The following is a 27,674-nucleotide window of genomic DNA, read 5'->3' as shown; positions in this document are numbered from 1 at the left end:
ACCACCCCTAGTCCTGAAAGACAAAGTAATAGGAGTAGTTCCCTGGAGGGGGGCAGTAGTTCCCTGAAGGAGGTACAATCTGGGATTTGGGGACACAGCCAGTCCCAGGTGACCTCACAGAGAAGGAATTTTTTTTTAATGTTGTGTTGATTCCATCTCATGGCAACTGCACATGTGTCAGAGCAGACCTGCGCCTCCTAGGGTTGACACTCCTGTGGTTAATCAGGTGATGTTTCAGAAGCAGAGCACCAGGCCAAGGGAGCTCCTTGTGGAGTTGAACCTCCAACCTTTTGGTTAGCGGTCCAGTGTGCTAACCACTGTAGTTTACTGCCAAGGGTATGATATGAATTGGAGCCAGCTCGTTACAGTCAATGTACAACCCTCATGATGTGGCAACATGGTTACGCATTGGGTGGATAACCACAAGGTTAGCAGTTGAAAGCCACCCGCTGCTCCACAGGGAAAAGACGAGGCTTTCTACTCCCGTCAACAGTTACAGCGCTGGGAACCCCTGGGGCAGTTCTACCCTGTCCTATAGGATCACTAGGCGCTGGCATGGGCTCAGTGGCAGTGAGTGACTTTTAAGTGTAAAATGAAGTCTCTGGAGGCACCTCAGAGGAAAGACTTGGTCAGTAGTTCCGGGAAAATGATGACGCACGGCTCTGCACACAGAGCATCACCATCCATTGGGATCAACTCAACAGCGGCTCATTTCCCGTTGGCAGAAGAGGAAAAGAGCAGATGGTAAAGGCTTCTTGCTGTGTAGGTGCTGCTGCGTCGGTTCCAACTCATAGCACCCCCTATGGGCAACTGAATGAAACAGTGCCTTGTCCTGTGCCAGCCTCACAATTGCTCTTATGTCTGAACGCCTCAAGGTAGCCACAGTGTCAGTCCATCTCATGGAGGGCCTTCCCCTTCTTGACCGCCCTCCACTTCACCAAGCATGAAGTCCTTCTACGGGGACTGGTTTCTCTTGACAACATGTCTCAAGGATGTAAAATGGAGTCTCACCTCCTTGCCCTCATGGGCATCCCAGGTGTACTTCTCCCAAGACAGATGTGTTTGTCTTTTTTAAAGACTTGGTATTTGTGAGGGAAAAACATGATTCGAGCTGGAGGTGAAATGGGAAGAAACCCAGAGATTGGGGTCAAGCCAAGAGACAGGTAAGAGTCTAGAGTATAGAGAGGGAGGTCAAGAAAGGGAAGGGACAAGAGCGAACAGGAGATTGAGAGGGTGAAGCAGAGACCCAAAGAGACAGGAGAGAGGAGTGTGCAGAGGCTCAAGCTGCCACCTTGTCCCCACAGCTGAGCGACCAGTCTTGTCCTGTTGCTAAAAGGCAGTGCAGAGAGCACACCCTGTGCTGGCGGATAAAAGCTGATGGGTTTGTTTGTTTGTTTGTTTGTTTGTTTGTTTGTTTGTTTGTTTGTCTGTTTGTCTGTTTGTTTATGTGAAAAGTTTCCACCGGAGAAAGAAGTGGTTGCCTCCTCTCATCAAGAATCATAGTCTCAGAAACCCCCAGGAGTTTCTACTCTGTCCTAGAGAGTCTCTAAGAGCCAGGATTGAGCAGATACCACTGGTTTTGGTTTGGTTTGGTTTTTGGTAAATAGAAACTCAGTACCTGTTAAGTAATGCCTCCTACACAGGAAACTCTTTTGAATGTGGGTTGTGGGTTGAGCTGATAAGAACAAGGTCAGCAGTTCTAAGCCTGGGAGAAAGAGAGCTATTTCTACTACCATAAGATGTGCAGTCCCAGAAACCCATAGGAGCAGTTCCTCTCTGTCTTGTAGGGTCAATGAGCTCACTGACAGTTAGCCTCCATTAGCAGGATGATTTACTATTCAGATCCTTAAAATAGAGGAAAGCAATCTTAGTAGAGAGAGAGAGAGAAATATGAGAGAGAAAGACAGAAAGAAATCTGGGCAAATAACATCTGATTTTAAAAATATATTTGATTGCATTTTCCATGAACATTTACACAGCCAATTAGGTTCCCATTTAACAATTGCTACACGAATTGACTAGTGACTTTGTTTATGTGTATCATAATGTGTCCACAGTCTCATTCATCCTGCTCTGGTTTATTTCATTCCCAGTCATCTCATTTATCTTGCTCTCTTCTTTACCCTTATATCTTGGTGCAGAGCAATGGTTGCCCATCTGGTCTCATGCAGATGATTTTTTTTTAAGATGTGCAATCCTCATGAATTGTATCCTTTATTTAGTGAGCCAACCTGTTATGCTAGCTAAAAAGTAGCCTCCCGGGTATTTTCAATTTAAGGTTTTTAGCATCTGCTTTCACTTAGTAGAAATGTACAGAGCTCTTGCAAACACCTTTATTCATATGTACGCTGCAGTGTAGTGAATTTATTAATATAGCTCTTCTACACACAGTCTCATAGTCCATTCTCAGCTCAGAAACTTGAATCAGATTGATGACACCATGGGACGAGATCATGGAGACACTCAAATTCAGCAGCCAAAACAAAGCCAGAGGCTGACTGTGGAGCAGTCCATCAATTGCTCATAAGTAAATTCAAGTTGAAGTTGAAGAAATTTCCACAAATCCACAGAGTCAAAATACAACCTTGAGTATATGAGCGGGTACAAAAAAAAACTGGGGGATGGAAAAAAATCTCTGCTGGGAGGAGCTTTCTTAGTCTGTATTTTTCCCATTAGGTGAGCATCCAGCAACTCACCCTGAGTTAGCGCACCCAGTGACATCGCCTGGGAAGGTTCTCTAGGGTCACAGGGAATTTTTTTGTAAAAGCAGTTTCGCACCAACCTTGATTTTTGTGATGGCTATAGTAAAGAACAACACGTAACTGAAAATTTCTTTCCTGCTTAGAAAAAAATGGTGCAGAAAATATTACAAAGACAGCACTATGGGGAAAATTCAAGTGTGTGAGTAGTTGTCTCTTTTCAAAACAGGTAAAATGTCAATTGGTGACAAACTTCATTTTAGACATCCATCAACTTCCCAAACAGACGAAAATGTCAAATCATGGAGCATTAGGAATTCGTTCCACCAGGTCGAACTGTTAATCAAGCTTTCTATTTAGAGGTTCTGAAGAGATTGTGTAACAGTGTGCGACACAAAAGGACCAATTTGTGGCAGACAGGGGATTGGTTTTGCCATCAATACATTACACCTGCTCACAAAGCTACCTCTGTATGTCAGTTTTTAGCAAAAAAACACCTGGCCTCTCTTGCCCCATGCACCTTACTCACCTGACCTCACTCTGTGCAATTTCTTTTCATTCCATGAATGAAGAGCTACATGAAAGACAGCATTATGATGATGTAGAAAAGATGAAGAACAAAATTAAGGAGGTGCTGTCAGCCATCCAAACAGATGAGTTTGAAACATGTTTCCACGAATGGAATCACAGACCTGACAAATGCATTAAGTGCAATGGAAAGTACTTTGAAGATGATAAGGTTGCTTTGTAAAAAAAAATTAATACATAGCTTTGATTTTTTCCCACTGTTTTGGAGGTACCCCCTCATATATCACTTGAATTTCAAGAACTTCTCAAAGACAGATTTTACTCATTGAACCCTAATGAAAGAAGACAAGTGCAAGCTGAAAGACACTGGTGAAGATTATAGCCCAGGATCACAAGTCTAATACAGCACTAAGGATTATCAGAGCCTTCCCCTCCGCACACCATACCACCACGTTAGCAATGCCCCTGTACAGATAGTTCAATGAGAATAGCGTAGGAAGTACTGCCAGGCTAAAACTCTATTCATGAAAGAGTTCTCTAGAACACCCAAAGACAAAGGGAAAGAAAACAAGAGTATTAAAGGAAATTTTAGTCTCTACAGCTAGAGCAGCCAATAAACACTAACTCCTGGGCAGATAAACATAAAAGCTTACCTGAAAGGACTATTACATCACTTCCTCTGAGGATGTGGACAGACCTTGGGTCTCTGCTCTAGTCCTCCCACAATGCAAGAACACTTTGTTCTAACAGCATGGTGTTCTGTAATGCTCACCCTCCCAACACGATTGCTGAAGACAATGCGGGGGCATAAGCAAATGTGGTGAAGAAAGCTGATGGTGCCTGGCTATCAAAAAATATACCATCTGGGGTCATAAAGGTTTGAAGTTAAACAAGTGGCCATCTAGCAGAGAAGCAACAAGCCCACATGGAAGAAGCACACCAACCTGTGTGATCATGGGGTGTCAACAGGATCAGGAAACATGCATCAGAAGACCCAACCCAAACAAACAAACATATTGTTAAGAACTAGGGAGGTTGGAGCAGAAGACCCAAAACCCCTCTGTAAGCAGTGGGACATCCCCTCACAGAAGGGTCACAACGAAGGGATGAATCAAACAAAAGGGTATATAGCACCAATGTAACACACAATATTCCTCTGGTTCCTTGAGGCTTCCTCACCCCCACTATCATGACCCCAATCCTGGCTTCACTGAAGGCTAGGCCAGAGCATGTACACAGTACAGATAAAAGCTCACACACATGGAATCTAGGTGAAAAACAAAACCTCAGCAATAGAAATGGGAGTAGCGATACAAGGAGGGTAGGGAGAAGGTGGGGAGAGGAGGAGAAAGAAACGATGGTGGAAGGGAGAATAGCAGTTGGTGCAAGATATGAAAATAATAATAATTTATAATTTATCAAGGGGTTACGAGGGAGGAGGGGGAAGGGAGGTTAAAAAGAGGAGCTGATGCCAAAGGCTCAAATAGAAAGTAAATGTTTCGAAAATAATGATGGCAACATATGTACAAATATGCTTGATACAATTGATTTCTGGATTGTTATAAGAGTTGTAAGAGCACCCAATAAAATTATCTTTAAAATATAATAGTAATTATTGTTAAAAAGATAAAAATAAAATAATTATAGGAGTCTAATGGAAAAAAATAGACAGAATGCAAGAATAGATGAATCATGTAAACAGAGAAATGGAAATTCTAAGGAATCAAGAACTGTTGTTAGAAACCAAAAGCATGGAAAGAGAAATGAAGAATCCTTCCATGGAGTTAAATAATCTTGTGTCACCTTGAGGATAGTAAGAGTAAAGGGGTGGAGTCGAGTCTTTCAATCAGCTCACAGACAAATGATACCTCCTTGATGGCATGGCCTTCTCATGAGGATTCTGGGAACTTCCTCTCTTTCTCCCTTGGGGTGGGACACACACTCTTTCTGCTTCCCTTCCTGATGAGGAGCCACGCTCGGAGAGCTGGAGGAGTCACATGGAGGCCCACACCAGCACTGAGATGCTTCTATCACCACTGGATCCACAAGAATTTTCACCCACCTGCCTGTGATCTTCCTGCATTCAGCATCATGCATGAGTCTGAAGAGGAATTTATAGGCTAGTATCAGATATATGGACTAATATAGAATTTATGGACTTGACCTGGACTGGACTAGGATGTTTTTTCAATATACAATTGCACTTTGATATAAAGCTCTTTCATATATATATATATATATATATATATATATATGGATTTGTTTGTCTAGTCAACCCAGCCTAAGACAGTGTCTAATGGATTTATCAGTTGACTAAAAACAGCTAAAGAAAGAATCTGTGAGCTTAAGGACATATCAATGTAAACCACCCAAAAGTGAAAACTAAGAGGAAAAAGAATTAAAGGAGGAGGGAATGAAGTATCAAAGAACTATGGGACAATTACAAAAGCTGCAATATGTACAGCTCTCAAATACCAAAAGGAGAAGAAAAAAAAGGTGGGGGGGGCAGGTGGAGACAGGAACAGGAGAAGCATTTGAAGTGATAATGGCTGAGAATTTCCAAAATTAATGCTAGGTGCCAAACCACAGATCCAGTAAGTCCACAAATACCAAGCACAAAAAAAATTTTTTAAACAAACAAGCCACACCTGAGTATTTCTTATGTAAGCTGAGTGGAGGAAAAACAAAAAATTCTTGAAAGAAGCCAGGTGACTCAAACACTGTATCTGTAGAGCAAAAGTGGAGGGGCAGTGAAAGACAGGAAGGGCCTCCACACGAGAAATGGACACAGAGGTGCAACAATGGGCTCCAACATAGCAACAATGGTGAGGATGGAGCAGGACTGGGCCATGTTTCCTTCTGTTGTGCACGGGGCCCCTTTGAATCGGAACCAATTCCACAGCACCTAACAACAACACCAACATGAACAGAAAGGGGTGAGAGTTATTCAAACGTCCCTTTAAAGAAATAGTAAAATATTTCAATGTTAAGGACAGAAAAAAACAACAACCTGGAATTATGTACCTGTTGAAATGATACTTGAAAGTAACAGAGACACAATCCATTCTGTGTCATGGTCTGCATGTCTGAGTCCATAGTGGTGCAAAACTGTTTTGAATCCTATAGCTTTATAGTATGTTTTCAAAAGAAAAAAAATTTACTCTTTTCAAAATTCATTTGGCTATTTGAGGTTCCTTTGAAATTCCGTATTAACAATTTGAATAGGTTTTTCTATTTCTGCAAAATGTACATTGCATTGAACATTGGGTCTATCACTTTGGGTAGTGTGATCATAAATATCCCAATTCATAAACACGAGTTATCTTTCTAATGATTTGGGTCTATAGTTTATTTCAGAAATAATTTGTCATTTTCAACAGACAGGTCTTTCTTTTTTCTTATTTTGGCCTCCTTGGTTAAACCTTTTTTATTTTAATAAATCCTTATTTTGGGGTCTCTTAAAGGTCTTATGACAATGCATACATCAATTGTGTCGAGTACATTTGTATATTTGTTGCCATCGTCATTCTCAAAACATTTTCTTTCTATTTGAACCCTTGGTATCAGCTCCTGATTTATCTGGGTTTAGTATCAAGGTCATGCTGGCCTCAAAGAATGAGTTATAGAGTGTTCTTTCCTGTTTCACTTTTTGTTTTTATTGTTAGATGCTATCAAATTGGGTCCAACTTTTAGCAGCCCTTTGTTAACAGAATGAAACACTGCCTGGTCCTGTGTGGTCAGAGGAATCAAACCAGCCAAAAACCAAAGGGCCAGAAGGCACAAATGCACAGCAATAATATATATAAATCATATTAAAGTCATAGAGAATAGCAAAGTTAGGAGAGAGAATACAATAAAGGAATCACACATTTATGGCACGAGGCTCACCTCTGCTCCTCTTGATGGTCCACGTGGAACTGGGAGAAGTCAAAGAGAACCATTAGTATCTTGGAACATTTATAGGTAACCTTAAGACATGCATATTCAGCAGTTACATGTGTTACAAGGTGGGCAGTATCTACCTAAAGGTTCCTGAACCTACAGGTGAGAAAACCTAATACCTGCATTGGGGGAAGGTATGTATTACTGTGGGTAGACTAGAGAAACAAATTCATAGACACTCATCTGTATATAAGAAAGAGCTTTATATATAAGAGCAGTTGAATATTGAGAAAATATCCCAGCCCACTCCAGATCAAGTCCATAAATCTGAAATTAGCTGATATGTCCCATACCAATCTATAAAGTTCTCTGCAGAATCATGAAACATGTGCAATAACATCAAATACAGGAAGATCACAGGCCAGTGGGTAGGAAGTATTCTGGATCCAGTGGCATTGTAAGCATCTCAGTGCTGGCAGGGGTCTCCATGGGGCTTCTCCAGCTCAGAGCACTAGTGTAGTTCCATGTGTGTTGTCAGCTATGACTCCCAGAGTGTGAGCAGAAAGAGAGAGTGTCTCTCACCTCCAAGGAGGAAAATACGGGAGTTCCCAGAATCCTCAGGAGAAGGCTATGCCCACACAGTGGTCTCATTGGCTGTGACCCCTTGATAAACTAGACTCCACCCCTTCGCTCTTAATCCTCTAAAGTCCCAAAGTAACACCAGATTATGTAACTACCACAAGGTACAAGGGCGGGGGGGGGGGTGTCACTGTGGGAAGAGAGACCAAAAAGATCATGTCTGCTTCTATAGGGAGATTAAATCAACCAGGTGCTCACTTTAAGGCAGCATGGCTGTTAGGGGAGAATCTGTGGGAATATTTAAAGCAGGATCATGGACTTGGACTTTACCTCTAACTTACCACAGTGGAGGCTTTCCTACCGTGGAAGACCAGCTTTCCAGATTCCCTCTGTGATACGTTAAGGACGAGAGTCCTTGACCTATTTCCCTTGGTGTTTGTTTCCCACACTGTGCTGTCTTAACAGTTGTTGTGTCTAAGTCAAAGGTTGCAGCCACTGTGTCTATTCATCTGGAGGGGGGTCTTCCTCTGTTATTCTGTCCCTCCACTTTACCAGGCATGATGTCCTTCTGCAGGGATGGGTCTCTCCTAAAAACAATGGGCCAAAACCTTGTCCTTCTCACTTTTTTTTTTTTTTACATTTTATTAGGGGCTCATACAACTCTTATCACAATCCATACATATACATACATCAATTGTATAAAGCACATCTGTACATTATTTGCCCTAATCATTTTCAAAGCATTTGCTCTCCACTTAAGCCCTTTGCATTAGGTCCTCTTTTTTTTTCCCCTTCCTCCTCGCTACCCCCTCCCTCATGAGCCCTTGATAACTTATAGATTATTATTTTGTCATATCTTGCCCTATTCGGCGTCTTCCTTCACCCCCTTCTCTGTTGTCCGTCCCCCAGGGAGGAAGTCACATGTAGATCCTTGTAATCGGTTCCCCCTTTCCAACTCACTCACCCTCTACTCTCCCAGTATTGCCCCTCACACCCCTGGTCCTGAAGGTATCATCCGCCCTGGATTCCCTGTGCCTCCAGCTCCTATATGCACCATTGTACAACCTCTGCTCTATCCAGTCTTGTAAGGTAGTATTCGGATCATGATAGTTGCAGGGGAGGAAGTATCCAGGATCTTGGGGAAAGCTGTATTCTTCATCGGTACTACCTCGCACCCTAACTGACTCATCTCCTCCCCTAGACCCCTCTGTGAGGGGATTGCCCTTCTCACTTCTCAGGAGCATTCTGGCTGTACTTCTTCCAAGACAGATTTCTTGGTTACATTTGTATTGTGGTAAAATATATATTATTCCTTGGATAGGCATGCAGGTTGAACAGGTATGGGAAGGTCAGCGGGAGTTACCCATGAAAATATAGAGAGATTTAACAGAAGATATTTTCACACTTGTACTTACTTTTGCTACAAATACATCCATGAATGTGGTAGAGCATACAGGGGACACAGGTATGGAAACTTCTTAGACATTACCAAGCACTCTGCGACAGTGAGTCCTTGAGGCTGAGAGCTTAGGATCATGTGGGGTGATGCTCACAGACATGTATTTGGTTCAAGTAGGTGGGGTTTACACCCTACTGATAATGCTTCCTATGGAGATCTAGGGAATAGGTCAAAGTTAAGCCACCATCCTAAACCTAGGATCTGCCCATCTTGTCACATGTATAACCCCAATCCCTCCCATTCCTATTGTGTGTATGTCCCTAGACCACCCCCCTCTTATTACTGTATTACCCACAGGACAGCCCCTTCCAGTGACGTATGTCCTTACCTGTAATTAGGGGGCTTGCACGTCCCCAGAGAAGATAAAAGCCTGGGCTAGCATTAGAGCTCTCTCGGTCTCTCCCTCCACGTGGACTATCGAGCGGGGCTGAGGTGAGCATGCACCATGAATCGTGTCTGATTCCATTTATTTCAATACTGCTATCTCTCATGCTCTCAATAACTTTCCTACGATCTTTACTTATTATCGCTGTACAGTTGCGCCTACCGGACCCAAAATGATGTGTTAGGGGCTGGCTTCCCCTGCCAGGATCATAGCCTTTGTGGACGCCAAGTTCAACTGCCATGGCATAGTTCACAAAGAGAGTGTACTGCATCCTACTTTGATAAAAAGTAACTGGGGTCTGAAAGGCTTATGAGTAGCCATCTAAGGGACACATAATGGTTTGTCCCCATCTGATGAAAAGAGTGAGAAAAACTGAAAGACATGTAGAGACAATTAGTCCAATGGATTAGTGATCTACACAAACCTCAGTCTCCACACAGCTGAGCCAGAAGAATGAGATGGTGCACAGCTGCCTCTACTAATTGCTCTGAAAAGGGTCCCATTAGAAAGTCCTGATAGAAAGAGCGAGAAAATGTGGAACAAAACTCAAACTCATAACCAATCGCAGCGCTTTTGGTGAGATAGAAACTTGTGAGACCCCCACACCCTAGACAGGGGACTTTGTTCTGAGACTGCACTCACCCCTGCGGTAGGATAATCTACAATTTAAGATGAAAGGGGCAACAGTTACTGAAGGGCAAAGTTCAGAGGGCTAGGAAAGAAGAGGGAAGAGAAACAGATAACAGAGAGAAAGCAGAGTGGGTGATGGTACTTTGAGAGGATTGCAGTGGATGAGTTAAAATAAAACATGTGTGAAGTGTTCAGTGTGAGACTAATGATCTGCTCGGTAAACCTTCATCGAATCACAAGAAAACATTTAGGTTAAAAATGGCCACTTCAACATTTTTAAATGTACGATTTAGGGGCATTAATTAACATTCATTACAGTGTGCAATCATCACCTCTATCAGTTTCTGGGGTTTCCACCATCCTGAACAGGGAATCGGTGGCCCAGAAGCAATGAGTCCTACGTTTCCCCCTACCTGCCACCCCTGCATTCCACGTTGACCTCTAGACATTTCCCAACTCGATCTATTTCATAGGTGAGATCATATCATGCTTGTCCTCTTATTTGACGCACCATAATGGTTCCAAGGTGCATCCCTATTTAGCATGCATTGGAACTTTATTTCTCTTTTTGCCCAAGTGTGTTACTTTGGGATGACTAGAGAAACAAATCCAGAGACACTCATGTGTGTATAAGAAAGAGCTTTATATATGAGAGGAATTGACGATTGAGAAAACATCCCAGCCAAGTCCAGATCAAGTTCATAAGTCTGATATTAGGCCATATGTCCCATACCAGTCTATAAGTCTGTCTTCAGACTCAGCCAACATATGCAATGATGCTGAGTGCAGGGAGATCACAGGCCAGTGGGTGGAAAGTCTTGTAGATCCAGTGGTGATGGAAGCATCTTAACACTGGCATGGGTCTCCACATGGCTTCTCCAGCTCCAAGGCTCTGGCTCCATCAGTGTGCCTTCATGTGGCTTGTGGACAGTAATGTCTCGCAAGGAGTAATGGGTGTCCCGTCTCCAATGAGCTGTTGACCTCCTTAGTCCCTCCAAATGAGGTCATCAAGCTGCCACCTGATTGACAGACTAAACTGCACCCCTTCACCCTTACGTCTCCAATTGACAACAGATTATGTAACTACCACACCAAGTGATATTCCGTTGTCTGTATATAACATGCTTTGTTTCCTCATTCACCTGTTGATGCACATTGGAATTGTTTCTATCTTTTGGCTTTTGTAACTAATGCTGCAATGGACACTGTACACAAGGGTGTGACTGTATCTGTTTGAGTCCTTGTGTTTGATTCTTTTTGGTATCTACCTCGAAGGGAAATTGCTGGGTCAGATAGATGAGCCCCTCAGGACCAGTGGTGACAGTGGCAATAGGAGGAGGGTAGAAGGAAGGTGAGGTAGAAAGGGAGAACCAATCACAAGGATCTACATATAACCCCCTCCCTTGGGGACTGACAACAGAAAAGTGGGTGAAAGTAGATGTCAGATAGTGTAAGACATGACAAAATAATAATAATTTATAAATTATCAAGGGTTCATGAGGGAGGAGGTACAGGGAAGGAGGGGAAAATGAGAAGCTGATATCAAGGGCTCAAGTAGAAAGCAAATGTTTTGAGAATGATGATGGCAACAAATGTACAAATGTGCTTGACATAATGGATAGATGGATGGATTGTGATAAGACTTGTATGAGTCCCCAATAAAATGATTTTTTTAAAGAAATTGCTGTGTCAGATGATAGCTCTTGTTTAACTCTTTCAGGACTCACCAAACCCTTCCATAGCTGGATTTTCTTTTAACTGCCTGACTGAGATACAACTAGTATACAATAACCGGCACATATTTAACATGTACAGTTTGATAGGTTTGACATATTACACACCTGTGAGATATCACTGGTATTGGGATCGTAAACTGTGCATCTCACTCAAAAGTCTCCTCATGCCCTTTACTAATTCCTATTCCCACCCCACCCCCACCCCACCCTGCCACCAATCTAACCGCCACCCTGGGCAACCGGGATCGGCTCTGTGTGTCTAGAGATTAGGTTGCATTTTCTGGAGTTTCATTTAAATGGAATCATAAAGCATGTACTCTCTTTTGTCTGTCCTTTTTCACTCAGCATAATGATGTTGACGCTTGTAGTAAGCTGAATAATGGCCTCTCAAAGATGTCCAAGTCCTAATCCCTAGAGCCTTGACTGGGTTACCTTGCATAGCAAAAGGGGCTTTGCAGATGAGATTAAGTTATTAGGATCTGCAGATGAGAAAATTATCCTGTATCCAGGGCTGCACAAAGACAAGGCTCTTCATCATGGGGATGCAGGAGCAGCAAAGCAAGCAAGCAGGAGGTTGACACAGTACAGAGAAAGGGACAGGAGCTCCTCACCCCCATCCCCACCCCCGAAACCTTCAGAAGAAATGCATCCGTCACAAATAATTTGGGTCTTTTCATCTCCAGAAGCCATGCTACTTTAAGCCATTCAGCTTGTGGTGATCGATTACACCAGCAATGACAAGCCAAAGCTACGTTAAGCCATGTTGTGGGTGTGTATCCACCATTTGGTGTTTTTAGTTGCTGAGAAGAATCCACTGTATGGCTACTCCATGGTGTGTGGCCCAGCCATCGCCATGGAGGGAAATTTGGGTTGTTTCCTACTTGGGGCCATTGTAATTAGAGGTGTTCTGAGCACTTGTGTGCAGGTCATCTGCTTTCATTGCTCTGGAACAAATATGGAAGAGTGGAATGGTTGAGTCACATAGTAGTTATGAGTCTAACATTTTTTAATACCCTCATAACTTCCTGTCTTTATAGTGATTGTACAAGTTCACATTCCCACCCATCGTCTGTGAGATCATCCATTGCTTTATCTCCTTCCCAACATGCAGGTGAATGGTAGCCATGCTGACAGATGTGCAGTGGTAACCCCTTGTGGCTTTAATTTGCATCTCTGTGGTGACTGATGTGGCTGTGAGCCCTACCCCAAGGTGTTGGCTTCACTGGCACCCATGAAAACTCCACTTTGGAGAAAACTGCAATTTGGCCTGTCGTCTTTTGTTCCTGCTCTTTGCCAGAAAATTGAGCCTCTTGCAAAAGTCTAACTGTTATAACTCAAGAAGAGGCCAGGGTGAGAGTTTAGCCTGTACTGTGATGGTTTGTGGGGTTTTATTGGGGTTTGGTTGGTTGTTGGTTTGGGGGGGTGGGATGTTTGCCTTCCTCTTCCCTCAATGCACATGTGTCTATCCTCTAGTTAGAGATGTCTCCTCCTGTCCCGACCACCCCAGGGAGGCATCAAAGGTTATTGGTGTTCGTGTGGAAACCTTTTCTAGACTTCTGACTTCAGTGGCCTTCTACAATTATTTGTCTTTGGGTGATGGACGTAGTTCACTGAGCATAACGTCCCCCAGGTTCAGCTGCGTTATGCGGTGTCCCACAGACCCATCGCTGTTCTTGAACAGTGCATCCCGTTCTCCCGTGTGCATGTACTGCAGTTTGTTTACACGCTTTCATGGATGGACATTTGGGTCCCTTCCATCGTTTTGCTAGTGTGAATAGTGCAGTGATGAACATGGGCATATACATGTCTATTTGCTAAGTTCCTGGATTGAGGTACCTCCATACTTGTTTTGTGGCGCGGGAAGAATTCACATGGCAGAAGCACGTCTGTAATCCAAGCGACTTTTATGAGGGAAAGGGAAGTGTCAGGTTTTACAGTCTCAAAAGCACACGCTGTTTTAGGAAAACATACAAGACTGCGAAGAAAGCACTGTGCAGGGCTTCACCACTGTAAAACCATGTGGAAAGTGTACAGGAATTGGAGCCTGAAACCACACTTGCAGCCATAAGAAATCCCAGGGGCGAAGAGGGAGAGAGAGTGCCAGGCTTCTCCACCTGCTCTTTTTCCCTCCTGCCCCACTGGCTGGGGGAGGTGTGATTCAGGGCATTGGCTAATCCTACTGACTGTATTTAGGCCCGCCTGTGTGATGTCATGGGGCTGGGTCTAGTCTGTGCACCCAGGTGGAACTCCTACTTGAGCCTAGGGGGCTTGTGTCTGAGCATGCTCAGTTTGGGTCTTCTCATAGGTGTCTAATGGGTGCCTAATTTCTTTCCAACCCCTCTGCCGTGGCCCTATACAGACATTGAGGAGACAACCCCCCTTTTTAGACCCTCTTCTCTCTACCTAACACATTCATGTCATGACTCTTATTTTTCTAGGACTGATACCAAATAGAGCGACTGCTGGATCTTACCCTACTGACTTGTTAAGGAGGGGCCAGAGTGTGCAGAACATCCTAACGGAATTTTAACCATTGTAAAAGAAACCCAACGCACGGCCTCACCCATGGACTTTCTCAATCCCGGATGACACCCATCCTCTGACACCTCTTCCTCCTTTACATTCTTTGATGATTAAAAATGTCCTCCATGTGACATGGACAGCACCTAACACCAACGTGTCATCTAGTTTCTCTTTTGCTGTTTGTGTGTTTTCAGCCATGTTTGATAGTGTGGCTATGTCGCATATTGTGGCTGTTATTGTTGGGTGCTGTCTAGTCATTCCAACTCATACTGATATAGGGCAAATCAATATGACAACTGCAGAATAATTTAAGATTTCATTTGTTAAAACTTCAAAATGTACCAGTCCCCTCCTGTATGGTAAAAATTCCATTTAAGCTTAATCTGCAGGGATACTTCACCTTGGGAAGGAGGCTACCAAGGTCAGTAAGAAAAGTAGCCAGACAGGAACCATCACCCTAATTTGGATAAACAAGGGCCCATGAAGCTTCAGAGGATGGTGGCTTAATGGATCATGGAGAAATGTAGGTATAAATCATTTCCTAATAATCGTTGTAGAAGCTGTCTTCTTGTATCCTGTGACATTGTAAAAGCCTGCTAATAATCCCCTCATCAGTGTAAGAACCTGCTAATAATCCATCAGCATTGTGAGAACCTAATAATAATCCCATCATCAGTGTACGAACCTGCTAATAATCCCATCATCAAAAAAAAAGTAAAAGAAATAATCCCATCATCATTGTAAAAACCTGGCTTTTGTGCATTAACGTGTGGGGTCAAGACAGAACTCTGAAAGCACTCAGGAGAAACGTGGCTAGTTCCCTCGGCCAGCGCTTGCAGGAGCGAACTTCGAATGTCTCCAGCCAACCCTCTGTCTGCCTGCGGCTACAGTGACAGGCTCTCCTGGAGCCCCTCGAAGTCCAACAACAAGAAGAACAGAACAAGACGCTGCCCGCTCCTGACCCATCCTCACAATCGTGCCTGTGCCTGAGCCCACCGACATCGCCACGATGTCCTCCATCCTGTCAAGGGGCTTCATCTTTTGTGCTGAGATTCTGCTGTGCCCAATGATGCCCTTCTCCAGGGACGAATCTCTCCTGACAACACTCCCAGAGTATGAGACAAAGTCTCTCCATGCTTTCATCTAAGGAGCCTTCTGATGGTACTCTCTCCAAGACAGGAGTGGTTTGCTCTTCTGGCAGACCACGGTACTGTCAATATCTCCACCAGCACCTGAATTCAAATGCGTCCATTCTTCTCAGGTGTGTCTTATTGACGGTCCTCTCTGAACAGGCATTTGAGGCCTTTGACAAACAGCAAGGCTAGTCAGGCTCACCTTCGTCATCAAAGTGACACTTGGCAGCTCCCCATCTTGTCCCTCATGGTCTTTACAGTTTTAGGCTTTACTTTTGGGCCTTTGATCTCTCTTGCATTTGGTGGGGGAGGCGGAGTTGTGTTAGTTTTTGTTTGGAGCAGATGATGGGTGGAGCTATCAGCCCTGTTTCAATCATCTGCAAATGGATATCTAGATTTTCACAGCACTGGTTGCTAAATAGATAGTGTCCTCCCCCATCTAATGCACTTTGACACTTTGTCAATGACCCACTGTCCCGAGGTGGATCGATTGACTTCTTGACTTCTGGGTTCTCGATTGCTAGGTGCTACCAGGAATGGGTGTTGGATTTTTGCCAAATGCCTTTGTCTGAATCCTTCGACACAATCATGTGGTTTTTTTGGCCCTTCTTTTCTTATGTGGTTGTGAGGTTGATTGTCTAATGTTGCGCCCTCTTGCACACCTGGAACATTTGCAATACAGTTGTAACTGTTGTGATAACCTTATCTGCAAATTCTAGCATCTAGTTCAGATGGGGTTTGATTTAGATGGATTTTTTCCCCTCCTCATTAGGGGTCTTATTTTCTTTACCTTTTCAGACATTGTCATTTTTACCTTGTGAGTATTGGATACGTGTGTTCCTGTGAAGATTCCTGGGTTATGTTGTGGGACATCTGTTCCTTTGTGGTTGTTCTAGGCTGAAGTTGTTTTATCTTTTAGGTCTTGGGTTGAAGGTTTGCTCAGTGGGTCAAGAGCAGTGATGAGTCGAGAGCTCATTTTCCCAGCTTCTGAAGCAAGACTTTCTTGAGTCTCAGTGGGCAGGGGATTAGGACCTTTGTTTTCCATCTGATTGTTGAAAGTGGGCACTGTTCCGAGCCCTGCACAAGTAAGTACATGATTTCCTTAAATTCTCTTGTTAGGGAGCTAGAGACAGGGAAAGAGGGAAATCGGTGACCAGACGTCCCACTTTTGGCAGGACAGTCCCAATTTTTAACAATTTGTCCTGTGTCCTGCAGCGTTTTTAAAAAGTCCCCATTTTTTAAAGAATAAACGACGAGCTAGGGTATATGGTTTTCAGCTGCCATGTGGCTATTTAGCCAGGATACGAGTTTTATCGACGGTGTCCTACTTTACCAAGGTTAAAGTATGGTCACCTTTATCCTAGAGGGGGGTTGAGAAGGAATCAGGCAACCATTAGCCACCCATGAAGACCCTCGAATGGGGCATAAGCCAATTCAGGTCCCCGGAGCCAGGTGGGCAGGGCGGTACACCTTTGTGGAACAAACTAGGCCCAGGTGGGCTTGATTCAGCCAATGGGGTCTGTGGGGGCAGCCAGCCCCCACCCACAACTAATCCCGCATTCAATAGGTGCAAATGTACAGTTAAGACATAGAAAGATCATAGTAAAGTCCTAGAGAAATGAGAGAGAGGAGAGATGGGAGAGAGAGCATAAAATAAAGAAGTCAGACACATTTCATGGTAGCATGTTCACTTCAGCTCCTCTTGATGGTCCCCGTGGAGGTGGGGGATGAGAGGGTAGGACAGAGGTTGCGTGAGGTTTTATTTCTAACCAAAGCTTATATGTCTTTTGGGGCATGCAAGCCTCTGACTACAGAGAACAATCTACTTCCTAGGAAGCAGTTGTAACATAAGCAATACAAGCAATAGGCCGGGGGGGAAGGGGCAGGGAGGGGTGACTTAGAGGTGTACACGCAATAGTCAAGGGAGGGCATAGGGGTACATATGTGGCGAGATGGGTGGACCCTAGACTCAACATAGTAGCCCAAATTTAGTCATCAATGAGTGGTCCCGGGCTTGCCTTCGGACGCTCCTTCAAGGAATCAATATCAGAAGGAATTGGGTCCTACGTAGGGTGGGTCAGACTATACAGTCTGGTTGCTCTAGATGGCTGAAACCCTTAAAGAGAATAACCTCTGACCAACTTTCATTGATCTCCGAGTGTACAGGTGTAGCAAGCAACGTCTTGACTTTGGCATATATTTGGGGAGACAACTTGGGAGAAATCATTGTTTCCCACAGGGGTCGATCAATACCTTCAATCACGCCTCCCTAGCCAGAGGTTTCAAATACCCTGGCGGCGGGAAGGCCACCCTCTTTTTATTCTGCTCCTGGTTGGAGGCAGGAAGCACACGTGCACCTGCTCCAGGCCTATTCAGGAGTCCACAGCCTCTCTTCCCACTTCCTCTCTTTTTACCCTGCTCCCAGCCAGTGGCAGGGCGGAGGGGACTCTCTCTCCTCTCTTTGACTGGCCTCAGTTCCGCACGTGTGCGTGCCCTGTTCCACACAGCGGCTCGTGTCCAGTTGTGAACTGCCAGGAGGCTCGGCACACTTCCCTGAAAGAGCGGGTACTGTATGGAGACCATGAACCTGAAACTTCTCCCATCCTTCATAAAAACCCACCTGGTGACAGAACAGGCTTTGATGTGAATTCTTTCTCCTGTGAAGCCAAGAGTCGAGGTATTCCCCACCCGAGGAACCTCACACTCTTAGCTTGTCCCTTCTCCATCCGTGCGGATTTTTCTTCCCACACGCACTGAGCAGGACTCAGAATTCTCAAGGGGAAATCTGCAGATCTCCACTATTCCCTGTCCAGGTAGCTCCCTCCGAACCTGCCATCCTGTGAATTCGGTCTCCTTAGTCTCTCAACTCCGTCTCCTCAACTCCAGATGCCCAGAACACCCTGTGGGTGTCCCCATCCTTGCCATGCAGCATGGAAGCTCTTATAAAACGGGGACTATGACAGAGCGCCCCACCACCTTCAGTTCTCACCTCTCAGGTACCACTGTCCGTCATTGCCTTCTGCCCTGTGTCTCCAAAACTGGTCCTTCACATACATTCTCCATTACCTGGGATGAGGCTCCGCATCTGAAGCCTCTGCGCTCTTCAGTTCTTATCCCATTCCCAAGAAAGAGATCAGGTGAGGGACAAACGTCAGACCAGTGTCAGAGAAAAGTTTGGACCAGAGTGAGTTTATTGAAGAGGATACATTGGAAAAGAAGTCCACAAGACCTTTAGCTGGGCTAAGACACCAAGCACATTGTAGAGCCAAACTTCACATTGTGCTAATGGACGACCCCCATAGGCTGGCTTCCTAGTGGGTCTTCTGCTATTGGCTGGTCCTCTGTAGTGTCCCTCCTCTTCCCAGGTAGGTGCATCCCAGTGCTCCAGACTTTATACCACACCCTTGTCTGAGACCCACAACCCAAGAGTCTACCTTTTCAATCACTGAGGGAGGGGCGGAGGGGGAGGGAATGTGAATATCTTGTCTCTCTCCACCCAGCAGGCACTGTTGCTGGTCGCCTCCATTGATAGGACACGTGTCTTACCTGCCCTTCACCTTCCTTTATGCTTCAGAGGTAAGCTGGGAAAACTGTCTCCACCTCTCCTTTGGGTTGGAAAGATATGTAGAGGGAAACGGGACACCAGCCTCCTTGCTTACAATTTCTTCCAGATCCGTGCCCTCACCACCTCTTCTACATTGGCCAGTCTCTTTCTACTAAAGCTTCTAAGGGGAGGGTTGATCTGATCCCTGTTACTTCACCTTGGCCATTAATGGAAGTTGTGTATTTGCATTTGTTAGATAGTGTTGATGGACGTCCTTATGAATGTGTGTGTGTGTGTGTGTTGGTGCATATCTTGATCCTTGTCTTCGTATGGTACTCAATGTCTGTCTCTTTTTTTATTTTAATCATCTTATTGGGGACTCTTACCGCTCTTATCACAATCCACACATCCATCCATTGTGTCAAGCACATCGGTACCTATGTTGCCATCATCATTTTCAAAACAGTTTCTTTCTACTTGAGCCCTTGGTATCAGCTCATGTGGTAGTTTCATAATCTGGTGTTGATTTGAGGATTGTGAGTGAAGGAGTGGAGTCTAGTTTGTCAATCATTGTATAGCTAATAAAGCCTCTGTATGGGTATGGCCTTCTCCTGAGAATTCTGGGAAATCCTGATTTCCTCCTTGGAGGCAAGAGACTCTCTGCTGACTCCCTGTTAGTTATCCCTGTGGAGAAGCCATATGGACCTACCCTGATGCAGCCCTGGAAGTTGGAGAAGCCACATGCCAGCACTGAGATGCTTACAACACCACTGGATCCAAAGACTTTCTCCCCACTGGCTTGTGATAATCCTGCATTCAGCGTCATTGCATGTGTTTGTGAGTCAGAAGAGGACTTTATAGACTGGTATTGGACATATGGTCTAACATCAGACTTATGGACTTGGACTGGACTGGGTTGGGATGCTTTCTCTATGTTCAATTGCTGTTGTATATAAAGCTTTTTCTTATATACATATGAATTTCTATGGATTATTTCTCCAGCGTACCCAGACTAACACAACTCATTTACCCCCTGTCCCAAAATCCCTCCCTCATGAACCCTTGATAATTTATTTAAGTTTCTATTTACAAGTCTTGTACCAACTGCTGTCTCCCTTCACCCACTTTTCTGTTATTCCTCACCCTGGGAGGGGGTTTACGTTGATCATGGGGATTGGTTCCTCCTTTCTCCCCTCACCTTCTTTTTCTAGGCCTCTTCCACGCTCTCACTCTCTGTGGCAGCCACCAAGACAAAGCTGATGGGCGAGAAAGACCCCGTCTGGGTTGCACGGCTGAGAAACAGAGACTGCATGAAAGGGAACGAGGAGACCTTTACTCTGATTGGTCAAGCAAGGGTCATGGAAAAACTAGAGTCACACAGGCCAGCTCCCCCACCCCCAAAAAAGGTTTTGCAGAGTAACGCCGGTACACCAGAAGTGCACTGATGAGGATTTTAAACACCTGATACATTTCAGCCACAGTCACGAGTGTGTGTGGCAGCAGAATGGTGGCTCTTGGCAGGATTAGGCTTCTCTGACCTCTCACTTTCAAAGGGCTCCCAAGTTAGTCTGGGAACGTCTTTCCAGAGACGTTTGGTGCCTTGATGCAAGTACGTTAGCTTCCAAAGGTTGTGACTGTCCTTTCTGCACATGTTTGGCAGGCCAGGTCGGTCATCAACTGACACTGGCTGGCTTTGATGGGATCCTTTCCGGAGAGGAAAGGGTCTCAAAAGAGAAGGGTTATCATGAAGGGCAGTAGAAGGTAATTCTGGGCAATCTATGGGATCGATATCTCCCAACATTCCTGTGATGACACCTCCTGTCCTATGGGTGGGCTCCTTGGACAAGCAGTGGAATTTACATCACCCAGGGCCCAGCAGGAGGGAGAGGGGTCTCAGAAAGACAGAGGAAGTGGGAAAGACAGACCTAGTGGGACCCTGGTGGAGCAAAGTAGAGAGACTAAGAAGACCTGGAGGCACAAGGACATAGGCAGCCTGCCTCTCTAGGACTCTCTGCCATCCAGTCGCTAAGCTGTTCTCTTCTTGTCTGTCTCTCACTGGGTGCATGTCTTTTTCTGACCTTTGTGAAACCCTCTCATGATATCCTTTCCAACCATGTGTCCAGAGATTGGGTCCAGCTGGCTTGATGTCTACTGGGCTCAGGGAGGACACCATCACAGCTGTGACCCTGCATGCCCCCTGGCCGTAGCAGATGTCCGTCCGTGTTTGTGTAATGTGTGGCTGGAGGTGTCCAAATCTGCCTAGCTCTGCCTAGCTAGTGGTCTCTCTTTCATCCACTTTTTAAAGTCTTGCTTGCAAAGGCACATAAGGAGAGACGAGGCCAGAATCAGAAAGTTGGGCCAAGCCTAACTCATTTCTCCACTGATCCAGAAGGAAATGGGCAGCCCTAACCTTTCAATGGGGAGGAATCTGCACTTTCCTAACCTTGGAGAGGCGCCACCATGGACTCTCCTCACCCCAGGCAGGACCTGGCTTGCGCCTTGTTGTGCAATCTGGCACTGAACTTGGATCCTTCGTCCCGCCCCGGGACGGATGGATGGATGGATCATGTAGATAAGCAGGCGCTGAACTGCTCAGCAAAGGCCAGTCACTGGAACCCCTCAGGTGCTCTGTGGGACAAAGAGGTGGCACCTCAGTGCTTGAAAAGCTTGCAGCTTGGCAGCCCTACTAGACAGAACTGGGTTTGGGTTGGGTTTGTACTAAGGAGAAACGAGGTCCTTTGTGTGGGCTTTTGCCTTGGTTCTTGGAAAAGACGGCTCAGACTTTTCCCCTTACACTCTGAGAAGCTACCTTTTCCCTTATTCTCCACCCTAGAGGTCACGTCAATTCTGTGCAGGTGGATGGACACTTGCTGGCAAGCTGTAAAGAACTTGGCTATCTCTGCAGCTTTGTCTGATCCTTGGCTCTCTGCATCCGGGCCTCGTGGTCTGCCAGAGGCCCATCTCTTCTCCCTCCTTGTTTCCCTCCTGCTAGACTTCACCCTCCGGAGCTAGGGTCCCACTGCAGAGATGCTCACAGCTAATATCCCATCCCATTGAATTATTTCGGTCTACCTCCTGTTAACTGTTTACTCCTCCCTCTGACCCATGCATGCTGTAGTATGAGCTCCACAAGGATAATGAGTTTTTCTGTTCTCTTCCCTGTTGTACCGCTAAGGCCTACCACAGCGCCTGGAAGTAGCAGGTGCTTGATAAGGTGTTTGTTGACTGAAGACCAGCAATGGGGATAATGTCCGCCAACCTCTGATGTCATGGAGGACAGCACCTGCATACATTACTTAGGCCACCCTGTCCCCTGGGCTGAGCCACCGCTCTGGCCCTGCCACATGGTCAGTCTCTGCTGTATGATTTCTGCTCCATCCAGAAAACATAGGATTGACTGTGTGGGTATTTCTGCGTTTTCCCTCAGCCCCTCTGTCTGTCGCTCTCATGTCTCTCTTCTAGTCTCTTTGTCTCTATCTCTTGCTTGGTCTCTATTGTGGGTTCCTCCATGATTCTTCGTCTGAACATTTCTGAGTAGAAAACAGCCTGGAGTCTCTCAGTTCTCTCCACCTCTGCCTGCCCTTGCCTACGCCCTCGCCATGACCTGCATCCAAGGAGAGGGTGGCAGGGTGGGCTGGGCTCCCACAGCTCTGAGCCCTACCCCATGGCTTCCTCCGGATGGAGGCTGGAGTGCGAAGATGCTAAAAACAAAAATCTATGAAAAATACCATCAGAGTGGGATCATCAGGGAAGCGCTCCCTGAGAAGACTGTTTACATGGCAACTGGGACACATGGGATTTCTTCACACAGACATCTGGAGGAAATGAGTTGTTCCCAGTAGAGGGAACAAAGGCCCTGACGCAGGAGAGTGCCTGCAATTTGGATGAGATTCTGAGTCTCTTGGAACCGTGTAGGATGAGTGATGGGGCAAGTGGTGGGGAAGAAGAGGAGAGTGGACATGGGGCTTCTACCCTTAGGGAGACTGGACCTGGAGAGGGTTTTGAGCAGACGAGGGGTGTCATCTAATCTGTTTTAAAGGCTTCCTCCAATGACACACCTGTGTACCCAAGGAAACAGACATAGCCCGAGGTCCTATCCTCCATCCCCAGCAGGAGCAGGAGTTCGGGGCTGGATGTTCGTCCACACCCTTGTCGCTGAGCCATGGAATCTCTGTTGGTGGAAGGAACTATGTGTTTTCACCCGCCTTTGTGGAACTCTTGGTCCTTGAGAAAAGCCAGTTATGCAAAGGGTATTTGCTCAGAGTTGGAACCAAGAAACTTATTTTGTAACCTCACCCCCAGGGCTGGAGCAGTGCTATCCCCTTGTAAAGTTGTGATTAGAATTCAGAATCCGCCCAAGATAGTTTGGTTAACGCCTCCTATCCTGGCTTAATTATTAATAGGGTCCTCTTTCATTCTCAAAACAGCCCTGCTGTGTGTGGCTAGTAATTCTATGGTCCTTAGTTTTAATGCACTTTGATTTTACAACCCAGTTTTGATGGGGGGGTTTGATTTAAGAGCTTCCAAGAATAAACCGTGAGCGTCATTTGTAGATTGAATGCTAGAATGAAGGACTCTAAACACAACGAAGATTGCCGGCCTTTATTAGCCACTTACTGTGTGCTGTACATGTTGTAGTTATGAACTCCATTGGTCCTCCCACAAGTTGTCACAGATGTGGAAATGGAGGCAGAGGGGTTACCAGCTTGATGTGGGGGAGCAGAGATTCATCATGAACAAGGCTAAGCTATCTAGGATAGAGTTCTGAGAACTTAGAATTGTGTGTGCCTCATACTCACAACAATAGCAATTAGTATTTCTTGAGTGGTGACGGGTCAAGACAATCTATTCCTGAGATTACAACCAAGATCGATTGAGGCAGTTCTCCTTGGTCACGTGGGTTGACGTCCACCCCATGGCTCCTAACAGTCCCAGCTGAGTCCAGAGGCCTCCACTGTGGACCATCTACTTGAAGCTAGGTAACAACCCTTTGGGGTGGTATTTATGCTCATTTTCAGTTGTAGTCACTCATTGTTTACTCACTCACTGGCAATTATCCACAATGATCAATGGCTAGAATGGCACAACAGGTAACAACGCCATCTCTCCCATTTCAATCATCTTCCCATGTATAGTTCATTGACCTTGAGTATATTTCTCATGGGATTGAATCTTCACCATCGTTCACCCCTGGTTTTCCAGTCACCCTTACCAGAAGCTCACTGTGCCCGGAGCCTTGTGCTTTCCCGCCCCTTTCTGTCCACATTTTGTCACTTATTTTTCAGCAGTTAGAGTGCCAGGTACAGAGTAGGCACCAAATCAAGTGTGAGTCTAACCCACCCAACACCCCCAGAACTCCTCAGAACCCAGCATCGAAAGGGTCAACACTTAGGGGTAGAAGGATACAGATAATAGATGTCTAGTCTGATTGTCCAGGTATTAGACATTTGTAATAGCAACCTGCTTAAAGCCAAATTATGACACTCCTGGAAGGAGGTGGAATTTGAAGCTTCAACTATGGTCAAGTTCACCCAGCAAAGGTATCTTGAGAAGGGCCAAGGGCCTCTTGGCAGTACACATGCCTGGGCCTGGGCAAATAAACACCGTAGGCAACAAACCCTTAATCTCCTGAGGAATTCCTCTGGGAGCCAGGACCTGAGGTCTTATGATGGGCCGCACCCTCTCTTCAGCATTACTTGGGGCCTGCTGGTCTCTCAAGAGCCCTCTTGGAACAATAGGTTAAGTATTAGGCTGCTCACTGAACAGTGAACAGTTCAAACCCACCATCCACTGGGAGAGAGAAAGGTGAAGACAAAGATTTATGTACAACCTGAGCAATCCTGTGAAAGCAGTTATCCATTACTGCCATGGAGGGGAGGGGCCTCACTTCCAGACCTACTTAGCCTGGCTGGCCTTGATCGCCAAACTCCCCTCTGAGTATCAGTTTCCCCGTCTGTAGGGTGAGGCAGAAATTGCTAATAATAACTAACACCTTCGCTTCTCTCCTTCCCGGACCTTCAGCTACACAACAGTTCCCAGCCTCCTTTGCAGTTGACTTTAACCACGTGACTCAGGTCTGGCCAATGGATGTGAGAAATGGTTTTTCTCTGTCACTTCCAGGCCTGGCCTCCTGCAAATCCTGTCAGTTCTCTTTCTACCTCCAGTTGCTGGCCACGTGGCAAGGGCTCTGTGAACACGGTCTGAAGAGACAGGCCAAATATCAGATTCAGATACGGCAGACATTAGGGGATTCTCAGGCAAGGAATTTAGAATTAGAGATTCTTAGAACTTTCTCAGCTCGCTGCCATCCAGTCGATGCTGACTCATGGCAACCTTATAGGACAAGGTAGAACTGCCCCGTGAATTTCCACAGTTGTAATTCTTTATAGGACTAGAAAGCTCTGCTGTTCTCGTACCATGTGGCTGGTGGTTTCCAATTACTGACTTGGCATCAAAAGAGCCCAACAATTCACGGTGAGGTTCCAAGACTCAGTGTTGGAGTGGAGACGTGTGCTTCCTAAAGCTTCCACCAGTCTAGGTTTAGCAATTGTTCTGGAGGGTGGCCCCTCAAACGGTGCTGCTGTTTCGGGCAAATAGGTGGAGGCCACGGAGCATCGTTTGATGCGCCACCATCCAGAACAAAACGTTGTAAGTTCAGAACTACCCAGTGGTATTGTGGGGTGGTGGTGGAAATGCGCTGGTAATTGCCTTCTGAAAAAAACAGCCATTGACAACTAATGGAACCCTTCTCCACCTGTGAAGGACTCTGTGAATGTCAACTGTCATCAGTCTGTGCGTCTAAGGAGCCCTGATGGCTCGGTGGTTACACATGGTGTGGGATATAAACAAACTTTCCCCAGCTTTGTCTCCCCCAAAGTTATGCCAAACATTACAGGCTGTCTACCAGCACATGGTGGGAGGTCAGATGCTTAGAGATATTCGTTATGAGGGCATTCAGCCACCAGACTACTGTGTGGTCCATGTAGGTGGGGCTCACTCCCTACTGATAAGCATAGTAATTATTTTCATGGAGAGCCAGAGAAGGAGTCAAACCTGCTCAGTAACATCTGAAGTTAAGCTCCCGTCCTGAATCTAGGATCTGCCCATCATGTCACATGTATACCCCTAATCCCTCCCCTTCCTATTGCGTATACACCCCTAGATCATCCCCCTCTAATTACTGTATTACCTATAGTCCAACCCCTCCTGTGACGTGTGTCTTTACCTGTACTGATGGGGCTTGCACGCCCCCAAAAGATATTTAAGCCTTGGTTAGTAATAAATTGCTCTCTCTCCCATTCCCTCTCCCCCAGTTACTTTCTCTCCTGTCTCCTCTCCCCTCTCCCCCTGTCCTTCCCCGCTCCCTCTTCCCTGCCTTTCCCACCTTCCATATCCCCACGTAGACTACTAAGTGGGGCTGAAGTGAGCATGCTATCATGAAATGTCTGACTCCTTCATTTTACTTTCTCTCTATCTCTCTTATGCTCTATGACTTTACTGTAATCTTTACATATCATCGCTGTACAATTGCGCCTGCCGGGCCTGTGATGACTTGTTAGAGGCTGGCTCCCCTGACAACGTGGTTACAATGAATTGTTTGTATCTCAAATGTAGAGACTCTTGGGACTTCTGACTTTCAGACTGCTATGTAAAGGGTTTGAAAAGAGTTTCTTCCTCCCACAAAGGAAAACACCCCAAAGTCAACAAATCTTCTTAGATCTGCCCAATGGGTTGACCCTAACAACACTTGTGAGTATGGTGCAGGACTGGGCAGTGCGTCTGTCTGTTTTGCACAGGGCAGCTATGAGGAGGAGCCAACTTGACTGCACCTGAGGACAGTCTCCTCGAACATTCCAAAACAGGGAAGGGAAATATCTGATTCTATGTCCTTTTGATCTATCTCTCTAGAGTGTTGAAGGCTAAGGATGTGACTGGGAGGCCAAAGATGCACCTGATCCAAGGCATGCTATTTTCTTTCTTTCTTTTTATTTATTTATTTATTATTAAGTGGGGATGAACAAATTAATCATGTCGTTGCATAGGTCATTCTTGTCCAGCAGAATTGTACATTGGCTACCACAGTTTCCAAACATTCCTTTTGTACATGGAGTTTTTGACATTGTCGCCCCTTCACCCGCCCCACCATCACTGTACCCACCTCCCCTCTAAACCCTTATTCTACTTGCTCTATAGATAGGCCCATCAATCCTGGGTTTCATATACCGAACAACAAAAGAATACATAACTTCCAGATGGTGATGCCAGTGACCTAACACCCCTGAGATACACCCTCATATATACAAACAGAGCAATAAAAACCAAAAATGCAGAAAATTCAGCAAACCAGATAAGGTCCAGCATGCATTATTGGGGGGAATCTGCTGACAAAGTTTTAACCGTTCGAGTGAAATTTATACTTTGATCGTCCATACTCAACTCTCTAATGTGCTCCATTTAATTACCACTCTCTTCCTGTCATTCAATTGCGGATGGAGGGAGTTCTCCGCAGGCTCATTTCCCGTGCAGTTCCATAAATGAATCGTGGGCTCCCAGTGTCATCCGTTGCCTTCTGCAAA

General features: G+C 45.5%; 1 long non-coding RNA gene across 1 annotated transcript in view; it reads right to left on the bottom strand.

The window, feature by feature from the left end:
- Window positions 1-7,112: 7,112 nt before the first annotated feature.
- LOC142432739 (uncharacterized) overlaps window positions 7,113-27,674 on the bottom strand; it is a 34,926-nt gene continuing 14,364 nt past the window's right edge. The window contains exon 3 of the long non-coding RNA XR_012780909.1: window positions 7,113-7,144. This is a non-coding gene — a long non-coding RNA (uncharacterized LOC142432739). The remainder of the gene's footprint in view (window positions 7,145-27,674) is intronic.

Source organism: Tenrec ecaudatus, chromosome 18, assembly GCF_050624435.1.
Source record: "Tenrec ecaudatus isolate mTenEca1 chromosome 18, mTenEca1.hap1, whole genome shotgun sequence".
NCBI lineage: Eukaryota > Metazoa > Chordata > Mammalia > Afrosoricida > Tenrecidae > Tenrec > Tenrec ecaudatus.
The sequence above is the reverse complement of the archived record's forward strand: the minus strand, read 5'-3'. Positions and strand labels throughout refer to the sequence as shown.